Source organism: Mauremys mutica, chromosome 19, assembly GCF_020497125.1.
Source record: "Mauremys mutica isolate MM-2020 ecotype Southern chromosome 19, ASM2049712v1, whole genome shotgun sequence".
Classification (NCBI taxonomy): Eukaryota; Metazoa; Chordata; order Testudines; family Geoemydidae; genus Mauremys; species Mauremys mutica.
Genome location: NC_059090.1, coordinates 10,788,667 through 10,802,708, shown reverse-complemented (window position 1 = coordinate 10,802,708; position 14,042 = coordinate 10,788,667). Strand labels below are relative to the sequence as shown.

General features: G+C 45.5%; 1 protein-coding gene across 4 annotated transcripts in view; it reads right to left on the bottom strand.

Moving 5' to 3' along the window:
• The window catches only part of CLIP2 (CAP-Gly domain containing linker protein 2), a 124,244-nt gene extending 110,502 nt beyond the window's left edge, over nucleotides 1–13,742 (bottom strand). For 3 of the 4 annotated variants that reach the window (XM_044993825.1, XM_044993826.1, XR_006574377.1), the window contains exons 1-2: nucleotides 13,681–13,742; nucleotides 12,985–13,055 (exon numbers count right to left, since the gene is read on the bottom strand). The gene's annotated coding sequence lies outside the window, so the exon portion shown is untranslated. Of the gene's footprint in view, nucleotides 1–12,294; nucleotides 12,696–12,984; nucleotides 13,056–13,680 lie in introns of those variants that run through there. The other variant, XR_006574376.1, reaches the window with a different exon arrangement.
• Between the last annotated feature and the right edge of the window lie 300 nt (nucleotides 13,743–14,042).

Below are 14,042 nucleotides of genomic sequence, written 5' to 3'. Positions count from 1 at the left end.
AGGATTTGTTGCCTTCACACTGCTCTCACCACATCTTCTTTATCCAGGTTTTCTGATATTTAGTGCATAGTGCAATAGGAAATCCTAGATGTATCTTAGGGGGCTTTTTGCATTTTTTGCTTAGTTCTTCTATGCATTTATACCGCACTAATCACTGTGCTGTCTAGGCATCCACAGAGACAAAAGAAAACACTATCAAAGGAAAAAATGAGAGACTATTACCTAATACTGCGTACTAAAAATACCCACAATACAGAAACTAAACCAAAGAGAAAAAACACAGGCTAAGGAGACTCAGACTCCTCATCATAAACTAACTGGGGAATAAGTATGAGCCTGGGCCTGCAGTTAACAGATTCAAAAATCTCTGTTGCAGTCAACGGGGATGCGTACTCCCCATGCTGGCAACGTGCTTATTGAAAACTGAAGGATCAGCCCCTTAGATAGCAGTAATGTAAACAACACGAACGACTCTGTGCTAGTTAGGGTGACCAGATGTCCCGATTTTATAGGGACAGTCCCAATATTTGGGGCTTTTTTTAAATATGGGCTCCTATTGTCCCCCACCCCCTGTCCTGATTTTTCACATGTGCTATCTGGTCACCCTAGTGCTAGTAGAAGTCCAAACCATCCCCCACCCATGGGGAAAATCCAAGGGAAGGGGCTGGAAACTGCATGACCTCCAACTCCTTGGCAGCCTCCCATGGATGGAGTGGGGTTCTCGTCTCTAGAGTGGGGCTGGGATTTGGCACCAACAGGCCACATGAGGAAGGGACTGAATGCTCCAAAAGATGCCATAGGTCCTGCCATGCATCCTTGTGGGGCACAGGAGTAATGGTACAACCACGGCAGGCCGGCAAGGCATGGCCTACTGGTTTAATCAGTGCAGGACATCTTAGGCTTGATCCAGTGACTACTGAAATCAATGGAAAGATTTGCATAGACAGCAATGGTCAAGCCCAAGTTTTTCATAAAACGGGGGCTGGGTTGTTTCTTTACAAATTTTTGATGGAAAATACTTACCATTTATCACCCAGCCCTATTTAGAAAGAGCCTGGTAGGAGACAGAACAGTGGGCAGAGTCCCATGGAGGCAGTTAGAGAGGTATGATAAATACAGTCCATCATACAGCTCAGCAACTTACCATTCATGGCATACCCTTTTAGATCTGACTCTTTCTGTAATTAAATACATGCCATAACATACACAAGGTGTACCGCATGGTGGAATAAATCCTCCAATAGAAAACCTCACGTTGGGAATTTCCTGGCTTTTGACTGTTTCATTTAACACAGCATCAAAGTTTGCTCAGTTATTCGTCATATCTTGGGCTCATGCACGTGGCTTGATTTGTTCATGGCTGGTAGTCTAACCTCTGCCCTGGGTTTTGATTATGAAATGAAAACAAGACTAAGGTCTTTTTTCCACCCATGCACCCAACCCAGTCCCACTTTCCAGAGTGGAATTGAAAGGCGGGTGCAATGTAAGTGAGGAAAACATGACAGCAATGGGGATGATGAACAGAATTGCAATTTCGCTCAACTCTGAACATTTAAAACAAACGTTGGCTCTATGAGAGCATTTCCTTTCTGGAATTCATTTTCATCTTTTACCTGGCAGTAGGATAGCTCCTTTGAAGTCAATAGAGCTGCAGCAGTTTAAGCCACAGAGAATTTGGCCAAAAGAGAATAAGGAATTCAGAAAGTTTAGAGGGAGGATACACTTCTGTTTACCCAGAGGCAGCAAAGAATCACTTTAAAACAGCAGGCTACATTCTGACCCACTTTACACCCCACAGATGGGCGCAAGACAAGGAAGTATTTAGCCCAGTGGGTTTATATTAAAGGTCAGATTGAAAGTCTTACTGCTGAAAGGTTTGATGCCTCCAACTTCAAGATGGAGATTGGACAGCAAAGCTCAGACAGGTTCTTATTTCTAAGAGCAGTTTAAGGAATTAAGTTGTATATGTATGGAAAGAAAGGGGAGCAAGTGTAACTTGCCTCACCTGCTCTCCCTTGCATACGTCTGGTAAATTCACCCTTGTGAGGGTCGAATCCTGGGAGTAGTTCCACTGAAGTCAAGGGGATTACTGACATAAGACAGACAAGACAATCTTGCCCCTATGTTTCCATGTATCACACTAACAGAGCAGAACAGTTTGGGATGGCAGCATTTCAAACTCGCCTCACCACAAAGGCGCATCAGACTTTCTCCATTTCCTGGGGCTCCCAAAGGATCAAGTTCTCACTTGACAAATTGCCAGGCCACTGCGCAGAAACCAGGTGCCTTTACTGTGTTCAGAATCCCTCACTGCCCTGAATTCCAGAGTCTTCTGGAAGCACTTGAACCAATTACTGATGTATTTTTAACCTCCTATTGCCTTGTCTCTACAGGGAAAGGCCATTGCATTATAACGGACACAATGTTATCTAAGCATGATAGACAAGGACCATCCTGGTTAGCCCTAGAGTGAATCTTCACACCAGACCACTGTGTATGCTGTAACATTTGTTACAGAAATCCCATTAGACCAGGGGTTCTCAGACTTTTGTACTGGTGACCCCTTTCACACAGCAAGCCTCTGAGTACGACTCCCCCTTATAAATTAAAAACACTTTTTTATATATTTAATGCCATTATAAATGCTGGATGCAAAGCAGGGTTTGGGGTGGAGGCTGACATCTTGAGACCCCCCATGTAATAACCTCGTGACCCCCTGAGGGGTCCCAAACTCCAATTTGAGAACCCCTGCATCAGACGAACCGTGACCGACCGAGACATAATTCTGAGCATGTCTGTCTTATATACACAATTTTACAGACACACACACACGTGTCCAAATTTTTCACATTTGCTGACTGGTCACCCAACACTGAATGCTAAATCAGATCAGTTAACACACGGGCGTTCTCCCATATAGTCAAGCCCTTCAAGTGCCCTTAACACAAGCAATGTAAGGAAACAACTAACTTGACTCACTGCCTGACCCCCCAAAAGCAAAAAGCTGACCCAATGCCGGGTGGAACCCAGAGCTCTAGAGAGAGGAAACGCTAGACCAGGGGGTCCCAAACCGTGGGCTGTAGCTCTAAGATGGGCCGAGGCAGAGTCCCCAGTGGTCCACCAGCGTAACGGCCTTCCCCTGTCAAGTCAAACTGTTGGGTTTCAAAGACCTTGAAGCGTTTCTTTGAGTGCCGGTTGCTAGGGATTTCTCTGGTTACAACCGTTAGCGTTACAATGAAAAGAAAGCAGGGACATTATTTACAGTGTTATAGTTCATAGGTTCTAATCCTTAACATTAATAATTTTCCTCCAGAAGAGTTAACAGTGGGCTGCAGTGCCTGTTACAGCTGCACAGATGGGCCACAGGGGGAAAAAGTTTGGGACCCCCTGCCCTAGAGTATGGGTCTTGTGACTGAAGCGTGTATTGGCAGCGAGGACGACTGGGTTCTACTTTCACTTGAGCCAGTAATTTCAACTCGCTGTGCCGGATGAAGACTGAAAATCAGAGTACCAGTCTCACGGGGGGGAACGACATGAGGCTTAGTTCATGGATGTCTGTTATGTGGTTTGAGATCACCAAATTGAAGGTGCTATGGAAGAGTTAAGTATCTATTATTACTGAGCCCTAAGCCACTGAGGAGGCCTCATCACTGCTCTTGTTCCATTGCAGTCGTTCTGCTGTCTGTCTGTCACTATTCGTGAGGCAGCTCGGCGGTGACTGAGACCAGTTCCCAGAACCCCTCCTCCTCTTTGCTGATTCACCAGTGCACATTAAGTTTCCCACACAAAAAGCTGACCCACCCACCATGGTTCATGCTTCTCTGACTGCTGCTCTCTCTGGAGTCTCCGTGATTTCCCCAGACCACAGTTAACATGGACGCATTTATGTAATTCCCACCACCCCTAATGGTGGAGACAGGAAGGCCAGGAACTTAAACAATGTTTTTTGCCCAGTGTGTATTAGTCACATATAGTTTCCTACTTAAGCCTACGGAGCCCCAGAACAAAAGACCTCTTCAGAAGAAAAGCTCTGGATGGCTCAGGGGCTTGGAGCTGGAAGAAGGACATTCCCCCTAAAAGTCACCAGTTCAAATCCTGCCCAAGTCAGCAGATGGCAAGTTTCAATTACTGCTACCAAGTGACTTATTACAACTAACGTGCTAAAAATCAAACCATCATTGTTACACTGCCCACCCTCCTGCCAGCTTCTTTATTCCACCCACCTCTTACTGTTTGACTTTTAGACTGTAAGCTCTTTGGGGCATGGGCTGACTTTGCTCTGCGTTTGTGCCGTGCCTGCCATAAAGAAGCCTTAAGCAGAGCGGGGCCTCTAGGTGCTAATGCAACAGAGCCACAAGAATCTCATCTGATGGGTGCGCAGAGGCTTATGCAATATAAGGCAGAGATCACGGGCTAGTTCCTAGCAGATGGGCATCCACAGCACAGAAATCACTGTTCTGCACAGCAGTCAGATAGGCAAGGAAAGTGAACTACTCCCTCCCTCTGCTCTCTGCGCATCAGGGCTGAGGCCCAGCTGGTTGGGGGGGGGGGGGGCTTGCACTGCATGGGGTGTGCACCTCCTGGGACGGGGCTATCAATCCGGCATCTTTCACCAGCACGGGACTCTTTTGCAAGAGCAGCTTTGCTGCACAGCCAGTTTTTAATCACACTTCTAATCTTACGGTTTCTACAAGCCACAGTGCTACTGGAAAGCACCCATATATTGGTTCTTAACGTTTTGTGGAGCTAGGCAGACAGTGAGCAGATCCTGCTTGAAGGAGCACGGTGGAACTAAAACTTCACATTATCTAACACAATTGAAATGTAAAGGGAGTCAGGAAAGTGTCAGAGTGACCTGAGAATCCAGACAGAATGGGAGCGTTAAAGGACTGTGCTTCATTTAGATCATTAGGGTGTCATCTCTTGATAGCTGTACCCCTGGCAGTTGCTTTACTGCTTACAGCAGGTTTATTATGCAGGAAAATGTCATTTACCAAAATACACGGTCTTTCTGCACTACAAATCCCACTGTTCCACCCTGTACTATAGGCAAGATCATAACCATGTTCTGTAACCAAGGCAAAGACTTGGTGCTGTCCAGATGTGCCAGTATAGCCTGGTTACAAAATACAGCTACGGTTGTTGTACTAGGGGCCCCTGACACAATTGTATTGGTAGACTAAACAGTTCTATGCAGTGAAAAACTCAGAGCATTAAACTGGCGATGTGACTTCTTTTAGCCAAGGCAAGCCATAAACTTCAGGCACCCTAAGGGAGATTAGATCCTAAGTATTCCATAAACGTGAACTATCCTATCACCCCTGAGTGCCCTTTAGAATTTGGTGTCCCAAAAGGGCATTTTTCAAGTGCCCTAACACCTCCTGCGCTTTATAGCCAATGAACTCACATATTAAGTTTCATTTTCATAGGGGAAAGATGTGCTTGCTGATGCCTCAAAGGTCTCAAGACTAAAAATCTGCAGAAGGTTAGATGAATCCTTGTTATCTCAAGCACCATTTATTGGGATACATTTACAGAGGGCTTCCCCTATAGAACAGACTTTAGCAAGTTCAGAAAGTTTTTGCGCGGATCTCAATGAAAGCTGGAAAAAAATTCCATGACATTCTGTGCTGTCCTACTGAACTTAAGCATAGACTTTCCCCAGGCTGAGCGGTACGTTCAGTACAGGATTGGCCGACAGATAGCTGATTAACGGGCAGTCCTATGGAGAGGCTGTTCTGATCACATAGGATAGTGCTATTCATCTATATTCATTCTAGTTCCAATAGTTTAATGACTTTGCCACTTTAACCAGCTGATGTATTAACTGGTGCATCTCATGTATTTGTATGATCTGTAATATTTCCATGCCCTGTTCCAAATATGGATTCACCTGCTTTTCTCGTCTAGTTACCGAGATTCTCAGTGCCAAAGATCAGTATTTTTCCTAAAATAAATAAAACACAAATGCAAAGAAACTACCCAAATATAGCTGTTTTAACTCACAATCCTCCTCATTCATCCACTCTTAAGTGGTTGTATTTGGATTCATCCCAGAATCCTTTGCACTGGTTCCCCATGATACTTCAAACCACATGACAAGTTCTGCAGCACTTCAAAAAAGCATCATTAGATTTGGTGCCACTAAGGAGTGGATAGCAGGGAATAAAGGACAGAAATTTTCCTTGTGACACACAGGTTGAGACACCATTATATTTATGCCATGTTATCCCTCAGTAAACTGCCATTCAAGGACAGACTGCTGTGTTGGTCACTAACTAAAATATCCTCGTTCTAGTCAAGGATGTCCTTATTTTATCCATGTGGAAACTGAGGCCAAGGAGGTTAAGAGACACACAGTGCCTTACACTACCCACCAAGCTAGAGCAGTAACTTTGTCAGCTATAAACTAACCAGAAGCTATAGAACTAAGTTAAGTGGAAGCTCTATAGAACTACTATAGTAGAGCTAAACGGAAGCTATATAACTAAGAAAGAGATTATAGTCTTGGGGAAGCCTGTGTGGAGAGATGTGACTACATGCATTAAACCAGTGTTTTACAGACACAAAATGCTCGATATTCAAAATGAAGCTGAAGAAAAATCCGTTAAGTACATTTTCCATGATGTAATTGCCTCGTAAGTTGTTCCAATAGAGGCCTCCTTTTCTGGGGTACTTACACATTCAGAAGCACTTCAACATCCAGGAGACATGCTAACAAGTCATGAATGGAAATGGGAGAGCTCCCAAGTGATGGGAAAGTCTGGGTTGTTTCTAGAGGCAGCTGCTTTTCACGCCTGCCAGGCTCAAAGAATTATTGAAAACTTTCCAGCACTAATTGGCAAACACAAAAGTCTTCAGAGCCTGATGCAATAAACCAGGGGTCAGCAGAAAAAATGAATCTCCCAGAAAAAGGCAGTGTCAGTAATTGCACCGAAACTTGGTGCAACGTTTTGGCCAATTGGTTTTACAGGGGCTGTGTTGGGAGGGAAGTTACAGTTGCACATCAGCCCAGGCACGGGTAGGAAGTGGTATGAAGGGGCTGATGAGATAAAAAGAATTTAAAACAGACGAAAAAAAAATCAAAGGGAAACCCCAAGTAACATGTACGTAGCTTCTTCCTGTATTCTAAGTACAATACAAATGTTTAATGAAGCCTTCCCTGCAACACTGTGAAATGTTAATACGATAAATAAGTTAATTATTACTGAAATGCCCTTTGAGAGTCAATGGAAGTTAGGTGCCCTGATGCTTTTGAAAAAAAAAAAAAAACTTACTCTGTATGAGTAATGGATAAATAAGTCCATTTTACAGATGGGAAAACTGAGGTGCATAGGTTAAGTGACTCATTCTAGGCCACTGCAAGAATCAGTGTCAGAGTTAGTTCTCCCAAAATTAAGTAACAAATTTAAGCCATGTCAATGTCTCAGATCTCTTTTGTGCCTTAATATGGGTCATTCCTTCCTGGGAGGCAGCCTGGGTCCAGGGGATAGGGCACTTGAGTGGGACTCAGGGGAGCTGAGTTTTATTCCTGGCTCTGCTACATAACTTTGAGCATGTCATGCCTCTTATTATATTAATTATTTATTTACTGTTGTACAGCAGCTAACTGCACAAGAGACTTAATTACTACTGTAATAGAAATAATAAAACATCCATAGAGAAGCACTGAGTTGTGAGCCCAGACAGTCCCCACCCACCCAAACTGATATAATATTTGAAGTCATCAAGCTGGAGTCAACAATGTTAAGCCACAGGAGTGCAATTTGACAATCCTTGGTTACATTTATTTAAATGTGTTCCTTTCACTTCTGCTGTAATTGCGCCAACTCTGGCTATTTGCTGGATCAGATTTTGTTTTTCGGTTTAGAAAGTAGCTAATAAAAATATTGTTCCTTTAGGACTTGTTCCAAGGCAATAGGGCTGATGCAAAAATGTTGTAATTTTTATTGGCTTTTTAACAAAAAGAAACAACAACTTTTTTTTAAAGACTAAACGAGAGATGAGTGCTGGTATAAAGTGTGATTCCAAGAGTCATGTGGAATGAAGTCATCTCTCCACTGAGGGAAGCACTGTGCTAGAACATGAAAACCAGAAGCTGAAACTGACTATAAACCAAATGAAATTGACCTGTGTAGTTTTGTCATCCCAGCAAAATGAAAAGAAACTGCATAAGGCCCCCCATCTAAGGAGCACGTGTAGGGGTGTTAAAAGTGTGTGTGCACTGTTGAAACAGACTCTGTACATGGTAGGGTTCTGTGTTTGTTTCTTATCTACCTACCACCCACATTCAGTTTACAAGTAAAAAGATGTTTTTTTCCCCCAACTGCTAGCTCTGGAGAATCAACCAATGATCTGAGAGCTGAAATGGTTTTTTTTTACTGCTCACGCATCACTGTCAGCAATAAAGATTCTGCAACAAAAATGCATGTTAGGAAAGAAAGGATGATTCTGTGGCTAAGGCACTAATATAGGACTCAGGAGGGCTGGGTTCAATTCCTGGATCTGCTGCAGACTTCTTGTGCAAATCACCTAACTTCTGTTTCACCCACCCTTTGCCTGTCTTGTCTAATTGGACCAGAGAGATCTCTGGGATAGTGTCTCTCACTATTAATTTATGCAGTGATCAGCACAACGTATTGTTGGGGAACTACAGTAATAAAGCCGGTTTCAGAGTGGTAGCCATGTTAGTCTGTATCAGCAAAAAGAACGAGTACTTGTGGCACCTTAGAGACTAACAAATTTATTTGGCCATAGGCTTTCGTGGGCTAAAATCCACTTCATCGGATGCATGCAGTGGAAAAATACAGTAGGAAGATATCTCTGTGTATATATATCTTCCTATGGTATTTTCCACTGCATGCAACCGATGAAGTGGGTTTTAGCCCACAAAAGCTTATGCCCAAATAAATTTGTAAGTAATAAAGCAGTTAACAATCCTGGAGATGAGGAGGGATCTAGAATAGAATCCAGACCACTCTCTCTGAGCTGTGTTGGCTCTGCAGGACTAAACTAGAGGAGTAAACAGTAATAAAAAATTACGTGTGTCACTAGTTAGCAGAGACAGCTCTGAACACAAACAGGGAGCAAATGTGTTGGTGAAGAAACAGCTAGGTTTTTACATCATAGGCTCACACTAACAGTGACTCACAACAGTTTCTATTTAAAAGGGAGCTTGAGTCTTTGTTTATAAGGCCTCAAAGAGGTTTTTTCCCCATGCTTGGGTTTTTTTAACCTCAGAAATACTAGAAATGTCAACTCTGGTCTTCTCTCGTTTTGCTGGAAGAACTACTACTTGTCTCAGACCACGTGTATTGTGAGTTCTCACACCTCAACTGAAACCATAGAGGAGCTGAAAGCTTCCAAGACATCTTTTTCTTCAAAACATTAGTTAATGAATGAAGCTACGTTGGCACTGACACACAAAGCTTTGTCTGACTCAATTCCCTTCCTCTCCCAACAGCTCGCTCTCTGACTCATGCAATGTCATCATTTCACTGGCTAAGCAGGGACGGTCTCTTCTGAGTTTGTGAAGTACTACCTGGTACAATGGGGCCCCAGTCCTGGCTGGTGTCTTTGGAACTACCGTAATATTGTCAAGCAGAGAGTCCTCTAGGACAAAGACGACCTGAATTTCTAATGTAAAAAACAAGTGTGGGGGCCAGGGGGAGAAATAAAGGCCACAGACTCACAAGCCAACTCCAAGCAGTAAAAAAGGGGCATGAGCCCAATTTATTTCTCTCTCCCTACCAGTAACCACCATTAACTTCAACAGGAGCTCTGGGTGGTCAGCATCTTTGAAACCAGTCAGGGCACAGAGGGTTTACATAAAATACCTTTTATCTGACCATTGGGAATGAGACCAAACCAAGTTCTAACAAGTAGGTGAACAAGAACAAGCCAGGTTCTAGCCTAGCTCTCTCTGCCCGGGCTAACACATTGCTTTAATATATAAGTAGTGCATTTAGGACCACTGCCAGGTGGTGTAGGTTAGAACAGTGGTGCTCAATCATGGATACATGTATCCCTGGGGCATGCAGAGGCCTTCCAGGGGGTACATCAACTCACCTAGATATTTGCCTAGTTTTACAACAGGCTACAGAAAAAGCACGAGCAAAGTCAGTACAAAACTAAAATCCCATACTATCACTTGTTTATACTGCTCTATATACGCTGAAACGTAAGCACAATATTTATATTCCAATTGATTTATTTTATAATTATATCATAAAAATAAGCCATTTTTCAGTACTAGTGGGCTGTGACACCTCTGTATTTTTATGTCTGATTTTGTAAGCAAGTAGTTTTTAAGTGAGGTGAAACATGGGGTATGCAAGATAAATCAGACTCCTGACAGGGGTACAGTAGTCTGGAAAATTTGAGAGCCACTCGAGACGGCATAGAGCCAAGCAGAATATAAGGAGACACAACTGAATCTTGGCCTCATCAGATAATCTAGGCCATGATTTTTATCACAACAGTGTCCCTTTGAATATACAGGTTTTCACTAGTTCCAAAACATCAGCCCTCAGCCTTCCAAGCTCATCGCTCAAACCCCTCACACGGCTCGTCATTGGCATTTTTATAATGGCTCTTGCTAACATTTTAACCTGTGGCTTGCCTCCGCGCTGCCCATTTGAAGTCCTGCACCCTTAGTAGTTTCTGCCAGGCCCAGTGACATTGGTTGGGGAGAGCAGGGCTGTCTGACTGCAGACCTGCTCCTTGCTAGACCTGGCTAATACAAATGGATTACATTCAAGCAGCTTAGCAGCAGGCAGCAATTGTTTTAAACTGCCAAATAATAGACCCAAGTTTACGAACAGGCCAGGCAGCTCCTCCCCAGCAATGACAGGGCCGGGCTGAAGCGTGCTGATTAGAAGGGGCTCTTCATGAGTGCAGCTGGATAGAGGAATGTCGCCTAGCAGCGAAGAGAGCAAAAGCTAGGGGCAGACACCGCAAATCTAAACCCCCCTTAAAATGCAAGTCACCCCCGGGAAAACCCTCCTTTCCAACCATGCAGGCTGGGCTGATGAAACCTGACACTCATCTCAACAGGAATAATTTCTGAGCTGGGGTTCACAGGCCTACCAGACTGACAATCAGCAGAACAGTGAACAGCGCTTAGCACCGACATAGTGCTTTGTCTTCAAGCCATTTCCAAACACAGCTCAGACCAGCCTGCCTAGATAGCTGAAGATAACGGGCGCCTCTGCCTTTCGCTCACTCGTGTTTATGAGGCCTGTCCAGATGCACCATTAGCCCCTTCCCATGTTTGGAACGGAAGCTGCAAGGAGCAGGGACCTTTATGCCGTATTATTTATACCAAGTACCACATACTCCTGCAGCACTATAGAAATACGACAATACATTCCAGGCTGCCCTTGTTTAGAATGGCATTTCCCAGCTACAGACAAGAAGAAAACGGATCCTGGAGCACAGCAATGCCAACCTCTAAATGATAAGACAACATGCAATCAGCAGCGATGCCCAGCCCGGCAGCCAACGAGTGCCACGCAATCAAAGAGCTGGCACACAAAAGAAAAACCCAGCTCCTGTTTGAAACCAGAACTTGGTCCGAGTTAAGCAATAGATGACGACGGCCAATGTCATTCCCATCTCTCCGGTTTCAGGTCCCTGTTTGTTCCCCCTCCTTGGAATAAAGGAGAGGATGGAGCCATTCTGTGAGCATGCGTATGTCCTTACTGTCAAACCTACACCCATGCGTGCGGGTTACAAGCCAGGATTGCAGTGTTGGTTGTGTTCAGGTGGGTGTGTTCCAGGGAGGGGGGGGCGGGTAGGGACGGAGTGCACATCTCAAAACAAAAATCTCCTCTAACAGTCTCTGCCCACCACACGCAGCCGTCCACATTTAATCACTGCCAAGCCAAAGGGGACTGCTGCAGGCAGCAGCATCTCTAGCACAAAACCCAGCCTACCATCAGGACTGTGCCCTTTTCTTTCCCCGGCCCAAGGACAATGCTTTGCCCTGAACAATCCTGTAGCAAGCTGAAGCAGATGCAATGCCAGACTTCAGCGCCCCACCCCTGGCATTTTCCAACAGGGAACCGCACCAGCTTCATCCATTCCCCCCTCTCCTTTGTTGCTGGCTCAAGATTCATAGATTCCAAGGCCAGAAGGGACCACTGTGGTCATCTAGTCTGAGCCCCTGGATAACACAGGCCAGAGAACTGCCCCCCAAATAATTCCTTGAGCAGCATGGGCTTGCATGATGAGCCCCCCAAGCCCCCTCTGCTGCTGTGTTCTTCACCCTCCCTCAACCCAGGCCCTTCTTACCTTCTTCCTTAGCATCCAGCTTGCAGGGGGGCTGTGGGGGAGCCCTCCCGGCTGCTTGCAAGCCCCTCTTGCCCCCCCCCCCAGCCCTAGCCGGAGGCTGCAGCCCTCAGGAATACAGCCTGCCACTCCCTCAGGCTAACGCTGGCTGCATCCCGGCGAGGCAGAGACGCCGGAGCAGGAGGGAATTGACGGCACCGATGCAGCCAGAGCCGGAGGATGCTGCTGCCAGACAAGCCCAGGGGCTGCAGAGCGGACTCTCCCCCCTCTCCCTAGCAGGCCGTGGGGAGGGGAGCCGGCACTGCAGTCCGGGGGGCTGGCTCGGCTCCGAGCAAGGGGGTGGCTATTGCTGAAGAGGCTCCGCCAGTGTCTCTCTAAGGCTGGGCTCTGCGAATCCCCCTTCCCCGCCTGCTTGGAACAAAAGGGGAAGGAGCCGGGGAGGGAGGGGCATTCCAGCTGTTTTTGTCAGAGCTGCACACAAACCTTCATCTTCCCGTTTCCCAGGCCTGAGCCCAGCAACAAAAGCAAGCGGGAGGCTGGAAAATGTAGATCCCCATACAATGCTGGGAGGCAGCGGAGGAGGAGGAAATCTCCACAGGTCAGTTTCAGTGAGGGTTTGGTTTAAAGGAACCTACGTGTTTTTAAGCTACAACACCGGGAATCAGAAGACCTGGGTAAGGAGTCTGTTCCTACCTCTGCTACCGATGCACTGGGGGGCCTTGGGCAAATCACTTCTCCGGTGCTTAGTGTCTCCGTTTCCCCATCTATCAATAAAGACAAGAGCAATTCTTACAGGTGTGTTGCAAGGCTGAATGCATCAGAACCTAAGAGGCACTCCGAGATCCCCCAAGGCAAGGTGCTCTTTGTACAATTATTAATTACCATGCAGGAGAGAGAGAGAGAGACTGTAAAAAATCCCCTATAGTAAGTGGAAGTCATTTTTAAAACTACCTTGTAGGCCGACCAGCTGTACTGAGCCACAGAAGCCTCAGTGTTTCATTTTAAAGTCTTTGCTCAGGGCTACTTTATGCCTCTTGAGTTTCAGGTTCAAACACCCCCCCCCCCTTCTCCCCTTAAAAAAAAAAAAAGAATCAAACTGAAAGTCAGTCAAAGTCATCCAGTTTCACAGTCTCCCCCGCAAAAATACTAAGTAGTCCCAGACCCCCTTGGAAGGCCGCCCAGCCTCAGCTAAAAGTTCACAGCCCTCTGCCACAAATTCCCCCCAACTCTCCTGGCTTCACCCAGCTCTGATCTTAAAATACTTTTTCCTCCCTGCCCCCCAAAAAGGGGTGGGATGGGGAGGAAACTTCCCCTCCCACTCAACAGAGATGCTTGGTTCTTCAAAGAGACCCATCATTCAAGGACCTTCAAGTAGCCCCCTTTCCTCACCATTTCGGTTTTGCTCCAGGTAACTCAAGGGAGGGTTTTTCTAAACTACATTGAACTTTCTGGGCATTTTTTAACTTATGATGATTGATGATTTATTTGTGTAAAGGAGGGGGAGGAAGCAGGAAATACCTTGTGGCTTGAAAAAGACAATCTGACTCTGGAGAACTTAACTAGAATGTTTCTAGGGAGCCCAGTAAAAAGGTACCACCTGCAGCTTATGATTCAGTCCTTAGTTTAAAAGCCAGGAATGATGGGAAAAGATGATTGAGTTTGGTAAGAGATGTGCCTTTTGCTATGTTATCACCATGCTGATACTCTCAGATTTGTAAGCAGGCACAGCTGAGCTGAATTGCTGCTTGGCT